The 19970-nt window shown below is 29.6% G+C and overlaps 1 long non-coding RNA gene across 1 annotated transcript in view; it reads left to right on the top strand.

Annotated features, from left to right (window-relative positions):
* LOC142326631 (uncharacterized) overlaps nt 1-13192 on the top strand; it is a 30088-nt gene extending 16896 nt beyond the window's left edge. The window contains exons 2-3 of the long non-coding RNA XR_012756820.1: nt 11706-11830; nt 13142-13192. This is a non-coding gene — a long non-coding RNA (uncharacterized LOC142326631). The remainder of the gene's footprint in view (nt 1-11705; nt 11831-13141) is intronic.
* Nucleotides 13193-19970: the final 6778 nt, after the last annotated feature.

Here is a 19970-nt window from a genome sequence, read left to right as displayed (position 1 = left end):
AAATTCAAGTTTTATTAAATTTCTTTTTAATTAAGATATCGTACAACATTTAATAGGCATTAAACGCTTGTTTTTACAACTTATTACATATCAAATCCCTAAAATATATTTACTTTAGGCAACGCGCACAACGGTAAAAGTGAGCGATGCTTTCCTTGTCGATATGGGAACCTGAAAGGTGTGCCCGGAGCAGTGAAGTGATCCGTGCCAGCTCTACTGAAACCAAACCAGTTGCTCGCTGCTGGGTTTTTTATAGGACCTGAGGCTGTCCTGCCCTACTTTCATGTCCTGGGCTGTGCTCCTTAACCTCTACATATGACCCTCAACTCACAACTGGTCCGTCTTTAGATCTGCTAACACAAACACTTTTAAGTTATAAAAATACACATATATACAGATCCGGTCTCGTACAGCCCAATTATCGGTAAATCTAACCGCTTATATACACGAACAGGATGGTAGCATTCAACCAGTTTGAAATACAATAACTGAAATCTGATATCTTCTTTATCTAGAGAAAATTAAGAAATATACACAAATACGTATCAACACTTTAAGAGCATAAGCCATTCAATTTGATTTTATTAATAATAAAAATTCCAGAACTATGAGTCTCAACATTTCCATTTCCATTTCCAAAATTTTATAAACTAATATATCTAATTGATAAAAAATAATACATTTAGTTAATATGAATAAAATAAACTTTAAAGCTTTAAATAAAAATACGTTGGACAGGTTAAACTGTATAAAAAAATTATAAACAAAAACAGATTATTACGTATAATATGAACAACAAAAAGAATAGCGGAATACTATTTTATTTTCTTTGATCAAACAAGTTTCATTTATTTCTTTAATTAAAAGACAATACATCCTATTATTGAGACCTCAACAAGTAGGTGATATTTGCTGGTATCTCAGTTAAGTTTATCAACTTACTTAAGTTATAACACAGTTAAATGTAGATATTTTTAAATTTATGAGTTAATTATGAACTTTTGTTAAATTATTTCATAAGACTTTTAAAGTATGAGTAAATGAAACAAAAATAGGAATATTTACCGACGTGAAATTAAAAAGATAATTTTATCAACAAAACGATAGTAAGTTTATGTCCTTTCACATCAGTATTATTGTATTACACTAACAGATAAAAATAATGTAGGTCAGCAGGGTAAGATAAAAAGACATAAATCTACTCAGAGGGTCGTCAAAACAATTTTAATTTATTTGCGTATACACAAATTGTCGGTAATAAAGTGAAAAAGTGCACAAATAAATAATTGTTTTTAAATACAGAAAAATAAGAACATTGAATATCAAAAAATTGGTTAACTGATATTTTTTTCTACATCTCACCAAAGTGATCAGTAGTAACATTAAACTAAGAAATAAAAATAAATAAATTAAAATAAATGCTTAAACAAACAAATTTAAGATTAATAAAAATCCACGTCCTGTTCCATATTCTACAGTTAAATAAATTCATATATGAAACAGTTAGTAAATATTTTAAATTGCTTGTTTGAAACTTCGCTTTTCTCCTACATTTTGTCAAATTATTGGAATACTTCGTACTTAACTCTAGAAAGTGAGAAACTTATAGAATAATAAAGATGTTATCTTTTGTAAGTGCAACTCTAAAATATCCGGAATTTTTTTTTGGACCAGTAAATAATAAACTGAAGTTGAAACAAAACATAAAATAAAAACGTTAATAAAAAGAGAGGATAGTTAGCTTAAGAAGAAAATATAAAACTACGTCAGAATATCTATAAATTTTAAAAACAATAAAATCGTGAAATAAGAACTGCATCGTGAAGCAGTAAAATCAGCATTATGAATATTTCGGTTTCTCCAACACTGTCATCATGTATTGTAGGCACTAAGTATTCATTTACATTTTAAATATACATTAGAAACTGCAGGAAAAAATAATTCATTTAAAAGCGTTTATTTATAAATATTAACTGATGTGTATGTACATTTTTTAGATTTAATTCAGAGTTAATAATATTTTTCTTCTTAGAATGAACGCAGAAGATTTTATAAATTCCACTAGTATACTAATTATTAATCCATCCGTGAGTTTATAATTGTATAGATTGTCTATTAGTTTGTGAGCACTGCTGAGCCGTGTCAAGGCCCCCCGCTCTTCACCAGCACCATACCAGTATAGTCTGTTGACCTTAGTAATCGCACAAATCCAGTAACTCATTTACATTAACAAAATCATAATGATTCACATTAATCTTAATAGTTATTCATTTATTTATAGATTCACTAATCTTTTTATACCTAATCAATACATCTATATAGTATTTATGGTCTGCCTACTTCCTTTATTTCACAGCGAAATAACAGTCCTTTTCGAGGAGTATATGTATGCACATTCATAACATGTTCGTTATGAATGTGAGGAGTATATGTATGCACATTCATAACATGTTCGTTATTACATTAAATTTTATGAAAACATACTGTTAAATTACTGAATACATTTATCAAACGTAGCCTTGTTTAATTATTGTTACTATTTTTTAACTTACCGCTTAGGTTAGCGCTCAAAAGCAAACCACTGAGTGAGCACTGAGAAAAACTCTAAGGAAATGAAAAAATAAAAAGGTTATGATACTTGACGTTATAAACGTTTTTAAATTATTTTTTTTTTTAACTTATTTTATCTGTAGAAATTAATTACATGTATAGATAAAAAAATAACTGTCATTTTTTTGGCATTTTATATAAACCATAAAAAAAAATATTTATTTTTGTTATTTTAAAATTATTAATAAGTTAACCAATTTCTTATAGACATAATTAATTTCAGTTTATATTATAACTATAATAGCTATAAAAACATTGATAAACATGCACGAAGACTAAGTGAATTAAACTTTTCAGTAGATAAATCTATACATACTAGTAGCAAATCGTGTAAACATTGAGAGTTCTAATGTCGATGCGACGAGACTGTACCATTACAGCGCATTATCAAGTAAACATGCTCTAAACAGAACAGACAAATTTCGATGCGTTTTGATAAAATATATATATATATAATTCGTACCTATATTTGTCCTCAATAATAGAGATATAGATTTTTTTCATACCCTATACTTATTCTCTTAGATAATTAATAAAAAGAGTGCAACATTTTTTATAATTTAACAGAGGTATATAAACCTAATGAATGTTAAGAGATGCTACGGCCAACCGTAAAACATATAGATTTGCAATCTACAAAAAAAAATATATATTGAAGACTAATAAAAAATACTAAATTTTCTGATGAATGTTTTTGTTTATAAAATACTATATATAATTTTCTACTTACTTGTTATAATATAACACGTAGAATAAAGAAACGTCTTTGATTCATGACGATCAGATTCTTGATTTGAATATACATACTTAAGAATAAATTTATTAATAAAATAAATAAAGTAATTTTATTTAATCCATTAAAACACATCATACAATCTTTTAATCATTTTAAGATATCTTTGGTTCACAAACGAGCGAAAAGATATTCAAAATGATATACCTGGAAAAATGTACGTGTAACCGACTGTTGGTTGCAACTTGATTCTGTTGATTATTGGTTTTGTTGCAAACGTTGTTGTCGGATCAGTAGAACGTAAATAAAAAAAGGAAGAAAACATAATAGTAAAAGAGAGGGCAGTGAGTGGAGAGTTGTATTTGTGAGCGCTGCATATACAATCGAGTCGCTATTGTTTGTACAGATACAAAACAATGAATGATGGAACGAACTTCTTTGTTGTCACACCTTCATGGTTAACCCGCGATCATTCATTGAGCAGAATCTTTCCAGCCACTCCAGAGACTGGTTCCTCCTTTGTCCAAGCACAAATAAAACTAATTACTCTCTCATCTCAAGGTGACCATTATCAACTCTCATCTACTCTACAGCATCATCTACTTCACTTCTTCTACTCTTAATAACAATTCAATAGAACCGCTTGATACGCTGATCGCGCCTGTTTTGTCCGATCTGATTCATTTCATTGCGGTGATGGCTAGTAAAATACAATATTATTTCACACTACGCTAGTGAGGTCAAACGTATTGAACAGCCGAAAGTAAATCCGGCCAGCAAATTACTTTTCACACTGATGATTAATACTTTTACACCAAACAAAAGATGTAATGGTAAGAGCTTTGAAAAAAAAATAATATAATTTTTCCCTTCGATAAAATGTACTATACAAATGAAAGCACTGCAACTTTTTTTCTTTTCAAATTAGGGTGATCATAACCACTGGCGATATAATTAAAACGTTTGATTACAAGGAAATATTACTTTTAGTTCCAGTACTTAAGTTTATATAAAAAAGAATAATAAAAATAAAAACAACATGATGGAAATTGCCAGCATGTTATAAATTTAAAATAATATTTTAACACAATACATTGAATTACTATTTTCTATTTTAATTATAAAAGGTTTTTGTTATAGTTTGATTTTTTTTTCATCAGTCGCTTCATTCGGCTGATTTAATGCACTTTTCAATACATTTATTTCTATGCTGTACAAAACATTGTACAAAATATAAAACATATTTGATACTATGCATAATAATTATATTTTAAACATTTGCTTCATGAATATTATCATCCGTAACAATTTCACGTGCGATAGTATTGTTTATTTATTCAACGTTCAAATCTTCCGATACATAATCATTTGATTTCTGGCATCCTAATTTGTAATATTAACTGAATTATTTTTTAATTTTACTGCACTTTTTTAATATAATTCCTATTTATCAACGAACTTTTTTCATTGAAAATGACGCATTTTTGTAATTTTACATGGATTTTCTCCAAAAACATAATTTTTTACAAGGTAGAAGATTGTCATTGTTTCTCTCTCTGTTGGTAATCAGAAGTTTCTTTTTTCAGCAAGTTAGTTAGATTTAATATCAATATATACAAAAATATATTGAAGAGTAATAAAAAATACCGAATATTTAATTGTTTCCAAAGAATTAAAAGACAAATTAGTCGCTTAAATAATTTTAAGTTTCATTTTTTTTTAATTCACCAATTACTTATTATAGGTCTATTAAATGTAAAATGTCGAGAAATTATTAAATGTTTGATGTGTTAGTTAAATTTGCTTTACTTATATATTGATTGTGTAAGACTTTAACTGATTCAGCACATCGAGCGAATGAGTAAGACCGGTTAGAGGAATTCTGAAATGAAAATTAAAAGGAAAATAACCAAGAAGGAATAAAACGACACGTTATGTAAATAGATATTATGAAGAAAGATGTGGAAAGAAAAAATAATAAAATGACGTTTATCTGCGAAGTAACAATGAAGTAAAAGATACAGTTGTTCTATACCCTGAATTTTTTTTACGGTAGGGTTAATTTTTGATGCAATTATTTTTGCATTTTTTTCCAAAAAATGTGTTATGATTTGTTTGAATATATGTATGAGATATTAATCGCTAAATAATATCAAGAACTCCCCATTGCTCTCAATGTACAAAGTAATTGTTGTATTTCATCTGTTATTTGAGCTACTGAATGTTAAAAAAAGCTTGAATTTTATATAGTCATTCTCTGCTTCAACATTTATCATCCCGGTCACATAGAATGACTGTTTGTAGAAAAATAATTTTTAAAACTTTAGGTAGGAAATTCAATTTAAAAGCATTTACGTTTGCATCCGCTAAAAAATCCATTGCTATTTTCAGAGAAAATGTAGTTTTAATTCTAAATCCGATACGCTGAATTTTCTTATTATTTAAAAAAAGGTCATCTCTTACATAACAATACAAACTTGTAAATGAAATTTTTTAGACAGGTTAGTATAAATCCATAAGATATTTGTCTTATAAACAAAATAGTTTATTGATTTTTTTTTGGGGGAGCCGGAGAAACCCCAGTTACGGGCGAAGTGTCGGACTCGTTAACAGGTTCCGCAAGATGTTACTAGAAGTGCGTATGTGTGCCTGCGCCCTACTGACTATCTCACCAACTCGTCCATCCACGCAAGCGTGGACGCGCGACGGTTCCGCAGGAGGCTGTCCGTCACCCCTTCGCTCTCCGGTTGATTTCTTCTCCATAGCCTTGGAGATCTTATTCCAGGGATTTAACTACATACCAATTATTGTGAGCAACCATTCTATTATTCGGTTCTGATACCAGGAGAAAGTCTATTCCAGATTCCACTGCCGCCGCCCAAATCATGAGCAGCCGAGCACCTGTTGTTGCAATCACATGTAAGTACCTCAGTTGATGCGCTCACACTCCCGGCTACCCATCCTGTGACCGGCTTTGCCTCATTGAACACATTTCGGTTTCTCCTATCAGTCTGCCTTATAGCGGCCAGGTCCACCACAGTTAAAGCAGGCATGACTTCTGTCCATTCCCTTACATGTGGACGTCTTGTGCCCAACCTCCCAGCATCTGAAGCAGTTTATCTCTGGCCTCCTGATCTCAGCTCGGCACGACTGTCAACCAACGAGTATTTTCTCACTGGCCATCAAGCGCCGTGCGTCAACCGGCGACAGAACCACCGTGGCGTTTTGAGTGCAACCAAAAGCCGGTCTCAACCTTGGCAGAGGTGACGTCACTCAATAATCTCCTGACCGCGCTTCTCGTCCGTCCTCACCTCGGCATCCAGGTACATGTATTACAGCTATTCTTAGAGCTCCCTTTTCAGCCACCGTAAAACTAGGAACGGAAGCCAGGATTTTGTCTTTTAAAGCCTGGGGCGCTCTTCCTCCGTCCTTTAGTCTAACTTCCAGGTTCTCTCCCCTGCCCAAAACAATCAAATTGCTTCATGAACGTTATAATAATAATAACAACAAAAAAAAAACAAAAGAAATGAGATCATAAAAATAATTTAAAAAATAAAAATAAAAGACTTCATAATTTACGAAATGTGACATCCAAGAAAATACGCTTAAAGTATAATAAAATCAAAGAAATTATATATATTCATTTATATTTTACAATTTTTAGGAGAGTTTATTTTCTAAAAATTTATTTATGAATAAAATGTTAGTTTTATAATATTAAAAAAACAATCAGTTTCATTGTAATTAAAATAATATTTATTTCTCACAAAAAAAATGTAAAGTTATTCTGAAATTCTTTAATACTAATCACCTCTTGTCATATACGTTGTACGAGTATGCTGATTTTTTTTCTTATCAGTCTCTTCAGTCGGCTGATTTAATGCACTTTTCAATACATTTATTTCTATGCTGTACAAAATATTGTACAAAATACAAAACATATTTGATACTAAGCATAATAATTATATTTTAAACATTTGTTTCGTGAATATTAATCTTCCGTAACAATTTCACTTTCAAGAATTTCAATTTTTTTTAAGCTGGATTTTCTTTTTTCTAAGAATCCGGTCATGAAATGTTCAAATTATGAAACTTTTGATACCTAATCTAATTTTGTATCTTTAAAATATTCTGTACTTTTTTCAAAAGTTTCATAACCTCAAATAATTATACTCAAAATACTTAATTATATAGAAAATAAATAAATTAAACTTATTTAACTATTGTTGTGAATTTTAACGTCTTAAGTGAGAGTTCTAAATGATAGATTAGTAAACATAATCCTAGACTTTCCTTTCCGCTAATGTCTTGTCATTTCGAATTATTTTTATGCTCTACATTATGTAATTAGTATACCTTTATAAATAAATTAATTAAAGAAATGATTGTAGATCACCTTGACAAAAAAGTTATTTTTTGATGGAATTCCTAATAAAGTTCAAGTACTCTTTACGATAAACGGCGTTTGTAAAAGTTGTTACTAATATATATATATATATATATATATATATATATATATATATATATATATATATGGATAAAAAAAGTTTTTTATAAAATAATTGATATCATTTCTACACCATCATACGCGTATACAAATAGCGATTCATCTCAAAAAGCTGCAAATTTTTTCGTAACTCCTCGAAAAAGTGTTAAATGTGAATAAATGCTCAATTTTTATGAAATATAATGTAAAACCATGTACTTTATTTATATATTGACTGTGTAAGATTGTATCTGATTCAGTACGTCGAAGGAATGAGTAAGACCGTTTAGAGGTATTCTGAAACGAAAACTAAAAGGAAAATAGCCAAGAATGAATTGCAAGACATGATATGTAAATAGATACTATGAAGAAAGATATAGAAAGAAAAAATAAGAAAATGACGACTATCTACGAAGGAACAATGAAGTAAAAGATACAGAAATAAGTAATAAATAGTTTACCGACAATTTAATTTGAATCAAGAGGCCAGGAAACTACGCGTAATTCAGAAATGGGAGTCTGTCACATTATAAAACACTGATCTGTTTAGGTTTTCTACGGATTTCCTTTATCCTTTTAGGAAAAATTTTAAAACATTCCTTTTTTTACCCCTGGAATAACACACCTACCATCCATTATTTTTTTTTATTTACCGTGTTCGTTATTGAACGTGGACAACCTGGACAATACAAATATGCCTAAAGCTGACCGAAATAAAGTGCGGTTGAACCGAAAATCGACCACCTTAAATTCTTCAATCAAGAAATTCTCGGTCTTTCTGTACCTTCATTGCCGCGTATACGATGTGAAAACCGTTACTTCTTTGTATCTATCATCAATTGGCACTGCAGTATTTTTATCTTAATAATCTTAATTACCCCTGTGCAAATACCTTTTGAGAACATTGTCATTGCTAAATTCATATCTCCGACTAATTTTAAGCAATCGTCTAAAAGCAATCTTAAATGCTTTAATCCTTTTTAACGATACTTTTGATTAAAGCCAATACAACACCATACAGCAGCACAGTGAAGACATAACAACCGATCATTCTCTTCTATCATTTCTAATGTTATTTATATAACGTAAAATCACGTTTGAATCTGTATATAGTATTTATTTATACGCATTTAAAAAATAATAATTACCGTAATTTAAATAATATAAAACATTTTTTTTTATAAATTTCGTTATTAGCTAATATTTTCATTTCATTTTTTTTAATTTAAAGTAACAGAAAAGTAAATAAAAATCAGAGTGATAGCTTATCGAAATTGACTGCCGACGGTATGGAATTTTTATAAAATTTACAATAAATCTTAAAATTTCTATATTTAATCAATTTTTTTTTTTCCAAAAAATTTATTTCATGTCAATGAAGCTTTAACAAATAAACTAAATACAACCAACCGAAGAGGTAGAAAATCGTTATAGAAATATCTTAAAAATTCACTAATATTGAAAAATTCGTAGTATTTTATCACATTTTATCAGTTTATAAATAAAAATAATGATTTTATTTAATTTTTGTATTATTCTAATTGATAAAGGTTATATTAAAGAACCAGAACTGAACGAAGCTGGTGTAGTTTCATTTTATTGACACTGTATAACTCAAATTCCTGAAAAGATTAAGATTTGATTGATAACTTTTGAGAAACTCAAAAGTTATCAATCTTTGTGGTTTTCTAAAAATTTATCTAACGCCGTGTGATCAGTATAATTGTGAACTTAGCTTATAATTGAGGTATAACTGGATTTATATTCTAAACTGCTTATCAAATTTATAAATTTTCTTCATCTTCCTCTACAGAGTTAGAGCCGGGCCTGTACCCAAGCGGAACGGTGATCACAATGCACCGGTTCTAAATTTCGTTCAGTTGCCCATCTCCCGCCTGCGGAGGAGGCTTTACAGCCTCGTGATGGATGCATGGCAGAAAGAATGGCACACCACGACTAAGGGAAGGTCCTTGTATAGATTTAGACAGGACTTGGAAGGATAGTATGCCTCTCCTTCGTTTTTAAGGGCAACGGGTGCTCAAGTGCTCTCCAACCACGCGAACTTGAACCAATATTTGTTTCGGTTCCGCCTGACAGCCGATGAGCTGTGCGTCTGCAGGAAGGTCCAGTTGAACGAACATATGATGTTCGACTGCCCAGCTCATGGGAAGAGCAGAACTCAGGCCACCCTGGAACTTAGAGGTCAAAGGGAAAATTGGCCACTCATAAGCGGCGAGTCAATGTGGCGTGAGCCGCATTATCGGACCGTGTGGGTGTTCCTTGATGTCGTTTGTTCTTTGTTCTGATGTCCTTTGTTCAAACGGTATCAGTAGTTTATTTAAGCGAAAGTCTCCTACCTCACTGCTGTGGAAAGCTACCCGAGAGTTATGGCTGGCCATAATATTAAAGCTCCAAGCGCTTTAATATTGGTGGACAGGTACTTTCTAGCATTCAGCGACCTAAGCGTTACAGCGAATTGCTGTCTTGACGTGATAAATTTAATTTATTGAATGTTATATACATTTTAGTAGTTGACGGGGTGCGCCTACCCATTTTAGAATATATGACAAGTGAGCGGTGGGACACGAAGCAAGTGGTGTGTGACACCATGCTTAGTTCGCTCACGCAATTAGGTTAGCTCTAGGAGCTAGTTAGGATACTGGTCGCTAAACTGATTCGAGGCTCAGTGGCCGTTTGTGGGACAGGCATTCGGTCTTATGCTTTAGGGCGACCGAATGGGCTGGTGGCGGGAGAAATACCATGCAAATCAAATCAAATCATCTTTTCTGTAAAAATTTTATTTGCTACTAGTTTTATTTTTTATTTTTTCTAAAATAAACTCATAGATAGATAGTTGTTGGTATAAAGGAAACAGTCTTTTGCTTCATTGTTTTAATTCTCCGAGTTTAATTTGAAATTAGGATTCAAATTTTAGTATTTAAAAAATTACATTCATTTCGAACACAAAACAAATGAAAAAATAAAAATTAAGTTTTCGGAGTTCAAATTCAGGAATCGTTATTCAGTAGACAAACTTTACAACAAGAAATAGTATTTCTTTTACAGATAAACTCAGAGTGAATTTTGTAAAACTAAAACGAAAATTAGGAAACTTTCCCTCGTTCCATGAACTAGAGATTAATAAAATTAGCTAATTTCATTCATATGTTGTTATCTCTCCTTGAATATAATGCTTAGCTACAAAAATCATTCTACAAGCATTTCTAAAAACTACGAAAAATTCTTAAATTAATTTTACGGTAATTTATAAATCACGATATAGAGATTTTGATACAATCAAATAATTTATTTCTTTATTTATGCATTCTACATGTTTTATAAATTTCAGGCAACAAAAACAAAATGTAATATTTATTTTCGTATGAAAATATACTGATTGTTACAAAAATTTAATAATTAATAATTTTGAATTTATTTTTGTATTTTAAATAAATTATATCATGATACAGAAGGCTGCATTTCAGCAATTCTTTTACGGTTTCGCCACATCAATTTAAACCGCTAAAATTGAATTACTTACATTTGTGTTAAAAATAGTCAAGTTGTAAAAATTAACAGAAAGCTATTATTATTTAGGGAAATATGAGATAATGGAATCCAGCCAATCAGGAGTCGAGTTAACCACAAACTTCGTTTCTGTATTCTACCTGTACAATCACAAATCTAGATTGTTACACTTTTATCTGAATATTCTTTAGATTTTAACGACAACTTTCTTTCTTTTATGTATATATATATATATATATATATATATATATATATAATACATATAAATATAATACGTATATTATAATACGTTTAAATATACTAATAACTGATACGGTTATATTTAAATTGGTACTTCTTTCCTAATAGGTAATCAATGAAGAAACTGAACCAAATATTTGAAATTGAAGTTTCCAGTCGTTCTGAAAAACATTGTAGAAAATTATCAAAGATCAACTTGAATCCGGCTCTCTAATAATTTCCCACTTTTAAAGGTAATCTTAAAAAATCATTACTTATATATAACATAAGAAAAAACAAAATCAAAAAGTTTTTTAGGTAAGCTAAAGTTTGTTAATTTTTTTAAATGTACCCAAAAAATAAATAAGCCTAATAACGTGGGGTTTTCAACGTATTATTCACGTATAAGCTTAAAAAATTGAAAGGGGTAGACAATCATGTGAAAAATAAAGAATTAATATAAAAAAAAGTATAAATTCTACAAAAAATGTTGGAAGAAACATTTATCTAAGAATATTTTTTCAAGAAAATATGTTAATTACAGTTAAAGAAAATCCAGGATTATTATTTTTAATTAAATAATCTTGAATATTTACACATTAATGTTACCTATAACTGGTTTCTGTTTGTTCGTTACTTGAACGACATCAGATATTATAAGAATTTAAAAGATAACTGATAGAAAAAAAAGTAGTTGAAACAAGAAGTGATTATGCGAGATGAATCGTAGATGCGGACTCACAAGAGAAAATACGTAGCCGTCATAATGGTATTAGTAGTTGAGTTCTTCGTTGAGAGAATCACGATGATGTTTGAAATAAAATCACCGATCTAGTAGTGAATGAAGCTGCGCCAACGACCAGTACCAGCTAGAGCTATTACCGTATTCCGAATGCGTATCGCATGTAACGAGAAACACGTGCCCAACTTGACTGTTGGTCGCCTAGCTTCATTCCAGGTCGCTCGCTATTCAATTCTGATGGCATAGCGCATAATACTCGTTCGTTTGTACTCGTAAGATGTCAGCCAGCCTGCCTGCTTCTTCTAATAAACTAGATAGACTGGATGGCTACATGCACTCCATCCAATTTACTCGCGCTATACTCGTTGACCGTAGAGTACTTAACTTCTATCTTTAAAAAAATATATATATATGTATACATTTTTTAACAACATAAAGCTATCCAACCGTAATTTAAGATAATAGCTATTGCTACTGATGTCATCAATAAGGACGTCTGTAAAACCCCAGTTTTATAAAAATCTATTCGTCGGTTCTGGAGTTATGAGCAAAAATATATAGAGTAAATTAAACCTATCTTTTTTATTACTTTTTTGGTTAAACTAAATACCAACAAAATTTAATCAATATAATTATTACAGTACAGGAATGACAAATTCAGAAACTGAATAGATTTAAGATATTTGTTGTTTTATCCGAGTAAATCTCAGGATATTAATGAGGTAGATCACAAGTAATAAGAGGAAATATTTTTTTCCTAATAGGAATAGTTTTGTGGACTGAACGAAGCTAATGTTATTGTTAAATTTTGTGCTCTTGTAAGTTTCAGGTGAAGCTGAAAACGTAAGATGTCTTCAAGGAAATTAAATCCGAATGTAAAACGCCTTTTTATTAAAAAAAAAGTTTGTCACTCAATAAATTATGATTTGCTCTCTTACGGTTACTGGAATAAGTTTTTCTCCTTAAATTTGCTGTTTTTCTATTGCTTTAAATCCAATTAAACTATTTTTTCTATCGATTTTATCTTCAGATATATTTTTAATTAATAGGGATTACCATTTTTGTTTTAATACAGAATCTTTATTGTAATTCCAAGAGTCCGAAATTGCTCAAATTTTTCATCCAGTGCGGAAGGTAAAAGTTTTAAATTCTCGGCGGAACTATTATATATTAAATGTAATGGATCTCAACATCGTCTCCCAGCGACCAGATTGATGTTGGATTGTAATTAATAATATATTTATCCGACATAATAATGATCTAAGGATGTAACAAGCTGCAGATAGTCACTGTGTTACAGTACAACAACGAATGCAGCTGTCTACGTTAGTTATATGGATTTCCAGTTACCTTACCATTTGTTAAATATAAATTTAACTTAAATTTCAACACTTATTTAGTTAAAGATAATTAACTGTAAAACCTTCCTTTTTGGTACAAAAGCAATCAGAAGAAAAACTTTTTTCTTTTTTGAATAAATATGAAAATGATAAGTATGAGGAATGTCATACTCATCACTTATGTATTCCAAATTCCTATACTGCTGGAGGTTCATAAATCCTTCCTCAGCTTTTTTGCCTTCAAATCGTAGAAAATAACATTAATTTTGACTCAAATCTTATACATTTTACTCAAGTGTTACTTTTTAAGATAAAGAAAAATAATTTACTAAGTACAACTCTGCAATGATATATTTCAGCAAAAGAAATTAAGAAAACATTTTTAAAAAATTTCAAGACGATATATAAAAGTATTCAAGTACCATAAAAAAATAAAGAAATTTTCCACAAACGGCTAAGTATTAAAAAGAATTCATGATTTAAAATTTTTAATAAAAAACAAAAATCGCACATACATTAATAAATATTTATATAGATTTTTAAAAAGTAACTAATTAAAATTATTTAAAAGAATTAATCGTTAAAAAAAATAAAAAATGCTGTTGGGTTTTTCCATTCATAATCGCTTTCATTATATAGTATGATATACCGTATTATGGTTATGGAATTAAACTTCACAGTAATTTACTATAAAGTACTCGTAGTTTAAATATATACGTCTGCTAATAAACCAGTAATATTTCTTTTAAAATACAGTTACGGTACAACATAGAAAATAATACATTTCAATAACCAAAGTTATTTTATCCATTTATTAAAAAAATTACCAAGGATTCTTTATTTTTTTTTATACACACGTCTCAGATTTAAAGTTTTTAACTAATAATTTTGAACTTCCTGATTGTTTCGACAGGAAGGGATGATTACGTTAACACAGACCCAATGAAGTAGGAGGAGACTTGTGTTTAAGTGTCCGCCTTTTTCGCCAGTATTATTCGAAGAACAACAGTGTGGCCTGTTGCCCCACAGATCGTCTCATGGGCCGCACAGAGCGTTTTCTCTTCTAATTAGAAGTCGGCGATCTCTTATCTTCTTGACCGAGTGTAATTCACCACATCTCATCTCCCTTTGTCTTTTTCTGCTTCGAGTCCACGCAAAATATATTACATAAAGGATATGTTGAAACAAATAATAAGATACAATATAATAAATTACACGATGACAAAAACGAATATCAAGTACATTAATGTATACTAATACAAAAAAAAAAATAGACCAATTTCATCGCTGCGATTTTTTCACACAGTTATTTATATAAATTATTTAAATAAATAAATTTATTTAAAATCATGACGATTTGATTAAATAGTAAATTGAATATTAATAAAATCGATCAAATCATATAAAAATCAAATACCTGTTACTACATTTTTGTGCTAAACATGTTTTTACACCCATCTCTACCCGGTGATAATTCGATTGCCTGTAAAACCAAGCAGTCAGTGATTTTACATAGAACCCGAAGTGACTGCATAACGCTAAGTACAGACACTGAAAAATCAAATCATCTATGAATCCTTTTTCTCATTACTCACTATCAGGCATTAAAGATTTTTTACGCGATTTATGTATTTTTTAATATGAAATGTTTTACATGTTATGGTGAAGGTTTTACTTGTTAAAAAATATCACTAAAAACCCATCTCATAGATCGATTTTTTCCAATAATTTTTTTTTTTTGGTGGGAAGGGGGTTCGGACACTATTTTTCCATTTTTTCTCTGAGAATAGAACTAAACTTCATAATTTTTAACAGTTTATATTGCTACAAAGTAAGGTTAATTAAAAAAATATTAAATTTTGTTTTACCCCATTTTCCGGTTTCTTAAAATTTTTTTTCTGGCTACTTTTTTTTAAGTAAAAAATTAAACCTGTCATCAAAATTTGTTGTAAATTTTTTTATTTTCAGTTAATCTACTGTTTTTTCAAATCGTTTAATCTTTTCTACCGGCAAACTAAAACTTGAAACGAAGAATTTTAAATCATTAAGTTGAAATTACATTAATGATTTACTTCAAACTTTCAACAGATCTTTGTAAAACGACGACTAAAAAGATGAATACAAGTATAATATCATGAAAACAACCACAATTAAATTATTTTTCAGTTTAAAGAAAAACTAAAAAATGTTTTATCCGTTCTATTTTATTCAATTATCGTTTTCGAGGTCTTGACTGGTAAGGATATTTCAAAATAATAATTATTTTATTTGTTTTACCTTAATTTAAATTTAGTAATTAATAGGTATAATAATTTTTTTATTCCAATTGACATAAGAAAGAAGTTATACACAATGACTATTTTGACTAACTCTAAATAGAATATCATTCAGTTTGTAAAATTTTACCACGTCAATTTAAATTATTTTATTGAAATATTAATTAATATTTCATAATTTTCACAATGAAAAACAAAATGAATGGCATGAAACCTCATAATTTTATTACGAATAAACAAACACAAGTTTGAAGAATTATCATTCATTCACCTTGGGCGGTATTAACTCGGTATAAAATAGTATATCTTGGTGCAGTAGTGCAGTGGTATGCAGTTTTGTGCAGTAAGGGATGCCGCCGAGTGCGTGCACCTGCCGACGACGAGAGCCGCGCCGGGTATGAATGGCCTGACGACGTGGTCGGAATACTGGATGGCAGGATATGAGCTCATCAACTCGCCACACGCAGCATTCATCTCTTACACCAATTGGCTAAACTCTCCTCTTCCACAAAACACAGCGACGACTCTGATAGCCAGGCCGTCTAAAACAACAAGTCAAACTCTACATGTCGGTTTGACATGATCTATTCATCTGTTGCTACGATACCAAACGATATACGAAATAAATCTTAGTCTATTTATACTACTTGTCGATTTTAAACATTTGTATCCATTGTATTTTATCTCCAACAGACGATTCTAATAAATATATATTTCAAACGAGGTACAATTTAAGTCGTCGGTTAACGCAACAAAACGAAACAGTTATATTACAATAAATCAACATATTACAGTTATTTGCAAACTTACAATATCAAACAAAAAGTTGTAACCCCCAAACAAATTTTCTCTACATAATAACAATAGTTAAAAATGGTCAAGGAAACGAAAAGATTTGTTTTAGAAATTCACAGTGCAAATAACTTAACATACCAGGTATATAAATACATAAAATATTTATACCATAATTAACGGCTTTTGATCTTACGTTTTTTTAATATCATATACAGGTTAGATCCTAAACGGATATTATTAACATACATCCTTCTAGAAATAACGAATTAAATACTTAAAACTTCATAAAAAAATAAAGGAACTTATCGTTTAATGGAGGTAATTAATTATGACTGAAGATGAATTTCTCAATCGTTGAATTCAATTCAATCAAAATTTTATTTTAAGACATAAATATAACAGAATTAAAACGCATATTAGTAGAAAATGACAAGAAAAAATAAAAAATTGGAGAATTTTATTATTATTATTATCCCACACTTCCACAGGTTTTACTTTTACCGGTGACATTTCTTAAACTCGGAGTAATTTATACCAAAGAGATTAGGCTTGCTATTGTTGACTAAGTGCCTTCCGGACAACATGGCAGGTGTCAATTACCACGTTCCTTTGCATTAGCGCGTGGGTCTTCCAATGGATCTTCAGTTTTTCAAGACTGTTGTGCAAAGTAGATGGTATTATTCCCTTCGCAGATATAATTATCGCGATTATATAAACCTCTTTTAGATTCCACATTTCTTTATTTTTAAAAGCAAGATCTGTATATTTCTGCAGCTTCTCATTGCGTTTAGTGTTGACGTTACTTGATGGGATGGCTACGTTTATTAGGTAAGTTACTTTTTCCATTTTATCAACTACTACTGTATCTGGTTTATACAGTTGATGGGTTTTGCTGTTAAAATTCCCTGATTCCAGAAAACTTTTGTGTTGTTATTCTTCAAAAAGGAGGCCGGCTCATAATTATTATTAAAATTCATATTTTAATGTTCCCATATTAATGAAGTTAAAAATCTATTTTTTAATTCAAGATAATTTACTTTTTCGTTTTTTGTTAAAAATTAATTCATCATACACATAAGTTTGAATCTTGTGTGTAGGAAAATGGATAGTATATTTTTAAGTATGAAAAATATCACGCCTGACTGAGCTCGAACTCAGGGGATCCTCCGGACGAAAGACTAAGACGTTACCATTCCACAATGGAGGTCGGAAAAATTCTTAAAACTACCTACAAAGATGACTGTAATCTTTTTCTACTAGTATAATTTTTACTTTAATAACTTACGTCCCGTTTTTATGTGTAATTCATAATATTTTAAATGAGCCAAATAAATTGCTTGTAACGTCTAACGAAAAATCTTTAAAATAATTATCGTAATGTCGCAAAATAATTAAAAAGAAACTATAAATTGCGATATCATATAAATTAATTACTAATAATGAACTAAATTTTAACGTCCATCTGGTCGAATAAACAATCAGAAGAAAGTTTTTTAATAAAACGTTTTAAACGAAAATGTAGTAAATACAGGTTTAAAACAATTACTTACTTTATAATTGTTAGATTACACTACGAATAAGTGTATAAACATTAAATAAAAATTAAAGCTTATCATTACTTTCTTAAAGATAATAATGAATTTAAATTACACGTAAAAAAATAAATATAAAATAGTCTATACCGAACGACGAATAGGAAACGCGTGAAGCATACTCATCGCCTAAAAACATAACGAAGTGTAATTAGAGTTATACATTTTGGCAGACGAGGCCACGAATATGTACGCATTGAGAATGCTAAAATAACGATAGTAATCATACTAACATACTGAAATAAATTACTATCGTTGTAAAATAAATAGTAACGTAATAAAATATAAAACTGACTTTTTTGGAGGGGGACGTTTCATAGTATCAGTCCACTGCATAAAAATGAACAAGTAGGAAGTAATTTATCGGTTTAATCTGTTAACGAATTATTCAAAAACATGCATACTGCTTTTAATAAAATGCAGTACGCATGTTAAGTCACAGAATTAATTTATCATAATAATGACTTAATATTATATAGTATGTCTCTTAACAATACGAATACTTTTTATAAAATTTTGAATGAAATAATATTTTAGCAATAATCCTTAGGTTGTCTAGGATTTCAAAAAAAAATTTGATATGGATTATAATAATTAAAGCAAGAAAAATTCTGAAAAAATACGTATAATCAAAATACTAATATATATACTAATACTAATAATATTATTGATATTTTATATTTTCATTAAAAAAATGTGATGGGGATACCACATGACTTCCTTGTACGGCTTAAATTACATATACACATTTTTTGAAATGGAGAGTACATAAATTTTATTTCGATAACTACTGATATTTTTTTTTATTGTTATTGAATTATTATTTATCGTATTTTTTTTATAATTATTAATAAATCAATATATTAAAATTAAAAAAATAGTTAAAAAAAAAGGAAATGAAGTCTGATTCGAACCGATGTGCCTTCCCCATGTAAGATACAAATATTTCATTAATTAAAATTTTATTTGGCTCTAACTCTGGTACCAATGAAAGTAAGTACCACTTATGAATATCGTTGAAAAGGTCTTAATGAGGGCTTATTACTGCAGTTAAGAAAAATTCAAACTTTTGGATTCTGGGCTTTTTTGGACACTTTTGGTTCAGTCGATTGCAAACAAAAGGGGAGATGCGCAACTAGATGTTACAGCAGTCCTAAATGGATTTTTCCGTTGAAATCTGAAAACCGAAATTTTTCGCAATCACAATACTTCCTTTACTTCACACAATAAAGTAAAAAAGTTGACAACAAAGTTTTTATACTTTCCTGCATTGGTTATTTATTCTTATGTAGTGGAAAAATAATATCTGAAAAAAGTTTAAAAAAATCTATATCTTTAGAAATTGATCCAATTTCTAAAACCCACCTCCAACGTTGCTCCCAAAGTATTTTTGTAGGTCACTTGCACTTCTACTACGCTTAGGAAGACATAAAAAAAATTTCTGTAAAAAATATGCAATAAAAAAATTGCTTTTTTTAGATTTTTGGGAAGGGGGAATTTTGGATCAAATGGTAAGATATGCATGTACGCATCTACTGAGCTTAATATAACGTGGGGTTTGTTTGAAAAATTTTGAGGAACTGATTTCAAAGACATTGTCTACCATCCCCTTTCTTTTTCCTGTTTAGCCTCCGGTAATTACCTTTCTG

The sequence above is a fragment of the Lycorma delicatula genome, chromosome 6, assembly GCF_047948215.1.
Source record: "Lycorma delicatula isolate Av1 chromosome 6, ASM4794821v1, whole genome shotgun sequence".
In the NCBI taxonomy this organism is placed as follows: Eukaryota; Metazoa; Arthropoda; class Insecta; order Hemiptera; family Fulgoridae; genus Lycorma; species Lycorma delicatula.
Note: the sequence above shows the minus strand (reverse complement) of the source record. Positions and strands in the feature narration are given on the sequence as shown.